Genomic DNA, 5,000 nt, shown 5'->3' on the forward strand with positions numbered 1-5,000 from the left:
CAGAGGGAGAGAGAGACAGAGGGAGAGAGAGATGGACAGAGGGAGAGAGAGATGGACAGAGGGAGAGAGAGAGACAGACAGAGGGAGAGAGAGATACAGAGGGAGGGAGGAAGAGAGACGGGAGAGAGAGACAGTCAGAGGGAGTGAGAGAGACAGACCGAGGGAGAGCGAGATGCAGAGGGACAGAGAGACAGATAGAGGGAAGGAGAGAGACAGACAGAGTGAGAGAGCAAGACAGAGGGAGAGAGAGACAGTCAGAGGGATAGAGAGAGACAGACAGAGGGATAGAGAGAGACAGACAGAGGGAGAGAGAGAGACAGACAGAGGGACAGAGAGACAGACAGAGGGACAGAGAGACAGACAGAGGGACAGAGAGACAAACAGAGTGAGAGAGCGAGACAGAGGGAGAGAGCGACAGTCAGAGGGAGAGAGAGAGACAGAGGGAGAGAGACAGACTGAGGGAGAGAGACAGACTGAGGGAGAGAGAGAGAGAGATGGACAGACAGATAGAGGAACAGAGAGACAGATAGAGGGAAAGAGAGAGACAGACAGAGTGAGAGAGCGAGACAGAGGGAGAGAGAAACAGTCAGAGGGAGAGGGAGAGACAGACACAGGGAGAGAAAGACAGAGAGAGGGAGAGAGACAGAGAGAGGGAGAGAGTGAGAGACAGATGGAGAGAGAGAGAGACAGACAGAGGGAGAGAGAGAGAGACAGAGACAGACAGACAGAGGGCGAGAGACAGACAGAGGGAGAGAGAGAGAGACAGAGGGCAAGAGAGAGACAGAGAGGGAGAGAGAGAGAGAGACAGAGGGAGAGAGAAAGAGAGAGAGACAGACAGATGGAGTGAGAGACAGACAGAGAGAGAGAAAGACACAAAGGGAGAGGGGGACACAGACAGATGGAGAGAGAGACAGACCAAGGGAGAGAGAGACAGACAGAGGGAGAGAGAGAGACAGACTGAGGGAGACAGACAAACAGAGGGAGAGAGTGAGAGACAGATGGAGAGGGAGAGAGACAGACAGAGGGAGAAAGAGAGAGAGACAGAGGGCGAGAGACAGACAGAGAGAGAGCAGCAGACAAGGAGAGAGAGACAGACGGAGAGGGAGAGAAAGAGACAGACAGAGAGAGAGACAGACAGACAGAGAGCAGGAGAGAGACAGAGAGAGAAGGAGAGAGAGAGAGACAGAAGGAGAGAGACAGAGAGAGAGACAGACAGATGGAGAGAGAGACAGACAGAGAGAGTGAAAGACACAGACAAAGGGAGAGGGGGACACAGACAGATGGAGAAAGAGACAGACCAAGGGAGAGAGAGACAGACAGAGGGAGAGAGAGAGACAGACTGAGGGAGACAGACAAACAGAGGGAGAGAGTGAGAGACAGATGGAGAGGGAGAGAGACAGACAGAGGGAGAGAGAGAGAGAGACAGAGGGCGAGAGACAGACAGAGAGAGAGCAGCAGACAAGGAGAGAGAGACAGACGGAGAGGGAGAGAAAGAGACAGACAGAGAGAGAGACAGACAGACAGAGAGCAGGAGAGAGACAGAGAGAGAAGGAGAGAGAGAGAGACAGAAGGAGAGAGACAGAGAGAGAGACAGACAGATGGAGAGAGAGACAGACAGAGAGAGTGAAAGACACAGACAAAGGGAGAGGGGGACACAGACAGATGGAGAAATAGACAGACCAAGGGAGAGAGAGACAGTCCAAGGGAGAGAGAGACAGACAGAGGGAGAGAGAGAGACAGACAGAGGGAGAGGGAGAGACAGACAGAGGGAGAGAGAGAGACAGACATTGGGAGAGAGCAGTCAGAGGGAGAGAGAGAGACAGATAGAGGAAGAAAGAGAGACAGACAGAGGGAGAGAGTGAGAGACAGATGGAGAGAGAGAGAGACAGATGGAGAGAGAGATACAGAGAGAAGGAGAGAGAATCAGAAAGAGGAAGAGAGAGAGAGACAGACTGAGGGAGAGAGAGAGAGAGACAGAGGGAGAGAGACAGAGAGAGAGACAGACAGATGGAGAGAGAGAGAGAGACAGAGGGAGAGAGTGACAGACAGAGACAGAGAAAGACACAGACAAAGGGAGAGGGGGACACAGACAGATGGAGAGAGGGACAGACCAAGGGAGAGAGAGACAGACAGAGGGAGAGAGAGAGGCAGACAGAGGGAGAGAGAGAGACAGACAGAGGGAGAGAGACAGTCAGAGGGAGAGAGAGAGACAAGCAGAGGGAGAGAGAGAGAGACAGACAGAGGGAGAGAGACAGATAGAGGGAGAGAGAGACAGACAGAGGGAGAGAGAGACAGACAGAGGGAGAGAGAGACAGACAGAGGGAGAGAGAGAGACAGAGGGAGAGAGAGAGAGACAGAGGGAGAGAGAGAGACAGACAGAGGGAGAGAGAGAGACAGACAGAGGGAGAGAGAGAGACAGACAGAGGGAGAGAGAGACAGACAGAGGGAGAGAGACAGACAGAGGGAGAGAGACAGACAGAGGGAGAGAGAGAGACAGAGGGAGAGAGAGAGACAGACAGAGGGAGAGAGAAACTCAGAGGGAGAGAGAGAGACAGTCAGAGGGAGAGAGAGAGAGACAGACAGAGGGAGAGAGAGAGAGACAGACAGAGGGAGAGAGAGAGACAGACAGAGGGAGAGAGAGAGACAGACAGAGGGAGAGAGAGAGACAGACAGAGGGAGAGAGAGAGACAGACAGAGGGAGAGAGACAGACAGAGGGAGAGAGAGAGACAGACAGAGGGAGAGAGAGAGACAGACAGAGGGAGAGAGAGAGACAGACAGAGGGAGAGAGAGAGACAGACAGAGGGAGAGAGACAGTCAGAGGGAGAGAGAGAGACAGACAGAGGGAGAGAGAGAGACAGACAGAGGGAGAGAGAAATTCAGAGGGAGAGAGAGAGACAGACAGAGGGAGAGAGAGAGACAGACAGAGGGAGAGAGAGAGACAGAGGGAGAGAGAGAGACAGACAGAGGGAGAGAGAGAGACAGACAGAGGGAGAGAGAGAGACAGACAGAGGGAGAGAGAGAGACAGATAGAGGGAGGGAGAGAGAGACAGACAGAGGGAGGGAGAGAGAGACAGACAGAGGGAGAGAGAGAGAGAGACAGACAGAGGGAGAGAGAGAGAGACAGAAAGAGGGAGAGAGAGAGAGAGAGACAGAGGGAGAGAGAGACAGACAGAGAGAAAGAGACATCCAGAGGGAGAGAGAGAGTGAGACAGACAGAGGGAGAGAGAGATACAGTTAGAGTGAGAAAGAGAGAGAGACAGGGGGAGAGAGACATCCAGAGGGAGAGAGGGAGAGAGACAGACAGAGGGAGAGAGATATACAGACAGAGGGAGAGAGACAGACAGAGGGAGAGAGAGAGAGACAGACAGTCAGAGGGAGAGAGAGAGGCAGACAGAGGGAGAGAGAGACAGACAGAGGGAGAGAGAGACAGACAGACAGAGGGAGACAGCAAGGCAGACAGAGGGAGAGAGAGAGACAGAGAGAGAGAGGCAGAGGGAGAGAGACAGAGAGAGAGACAGAGGGAGAGAGACAGACAGAGGGAGAGAGAGAGAGAGACAGAGGGAGAGAGAGACAGACAGAGGGAGAGAGAGAGACAGACTGAGGGAGACAGACAAACAGAGGGAGAGAGTGAGAGACAGATGGAGAGGGAGAGAGACAGACAGAGGGAGAGAGAGAGGGAGACAGAGGGCGAGAGACAGACAGAGAGAGAGCAGCAGACAAGGAGAGAGAGACAGACGGAGAGGGAGAGAAAGAGACAGACAGAGAGAGAGACAGACAGACAGAGAGCAGGAGAGAGACAGAGAGAGAAGGAGAGAGAGAGAGACAGAAGGAGAGAGACAGAGAGAGAGACAGACAGATGGAGAGAGAGACAGACAGAGAGAGTGAAAGACACAGACAAAGGGAGAGGGGGACACAGACAGATGGAGAAATAGACAGACCAAGGGAGAGAGAGACAGTCCAAGGGAGAGAGAGACAGACAGAGGGAGAGAGAGAGACAGACAGAGGGAGAGGGAGAGACAGACAGAGGGAGAGAGAGAGACAGACATTGGGAGAGAGCAGTCAGAGGGAGAGAGAGAGACAGATAGAGGAAGAAAGAGAGACAGACAGAGGGAGAGAGTGAGAGACAGATGGAGAGAGAGAGAGACAGATGGAGAGAGAGATACAGAGAGAAGGAGAGAGAATCAGAAAGAGGAAGAGAGAGAGAGACAGACTGAGGGAGAGAGACAGAGAGAGAGACAGACAGATGGAGAGAGAGAGAGAGACAGAGGGAGAGAGTGACAGACAGAGACAGAGAAAGACACAGACAAAGGGAGAGGGGGACACAGACAGATGGAGAGAGGGACAGACCAAGGGAGAGAGAGACAGACAGAGGGAGAGAGAGAGGCAGACAGAGGGAGAGAGAGAGACAGACAGAGGGAGAGAGACAGTCAGAGGGAGAGAGAGAGACAAGCAGAGGGAGAGAGAGAGAGACAGACAGAGGGAGAGAGACAGATAGAGGGAGAGAGAGACAGACAGAGGGAGAGAGAGACAGACAGAGGGAGAGAGAGACAGACAGAGGGAGAGAGAGAGACAGAGGGAGAGAGAGAGAGACAGAGGGAGAGAGAGAGACAGACAGAGGGAGAGAGAGAGACAGACAGAGGGAGAGAGAGAGACAGACAGAGGGAGAGAGACAGACAGAGGGAGAGAGACAGACAGAGGGAGAGAGAGAGACAGACAGAGGGAGAGAGAAACTCAGAGGGAGAGAGAGAGACAGTCAGAGGGAGAGAGAGAGAGACAGACAGAGGGAGAGAGAGAGAGACAGACAGAGGGAGAGAGAGAGACAGACAGAGGGAGAGAGAGAGACAGACAGAGGGAGAGAGAGAGACAGACAGAGGGAGAGAGAGAGACAGACAGAGGGAGAGAGACAGTCAGAGGGAGAGAGAGAGACAGACAGAGGGAGAGAGAGAGACAGACAGAGGGAGAGAGAGAGACAGACAGAGGGAGAGAGAAATTCAGAGGG

The 5,000-nt window shown here is 53.4% G+C and overlaps 1 long non-coding RNA gene across 1 annotated transcript in view; it reads right to left on the reverse strand.

Moving 5' to 3' along the window:
- The window catches only part of LOC121273906, a 17,338-nt gene that overhangs the window by 266 nt on the left and 12,072 nt on the right, over positions 1 to 5,000 (reverse strand). The gene's annotated exons all lie outside the window — the stretch shown is intronic.

This window comes from Carcharodon carcharias (genome assembly GCF_017639515.1).
Source record: "Carcharodon carcharias isolate sCarCar2 chromosome 27 unlocalized genomic scaffold, sCarCar2.pri SUPER_27_unloc_20, whole genome shotgun sequence".
Classification (NCBI taxonomy): Eukaryota; Metazoa; Chordata; class Chondrichthyes; order Lamniformes; family Lamnidae; genus Carcharodon; species Carcharodon carcharias.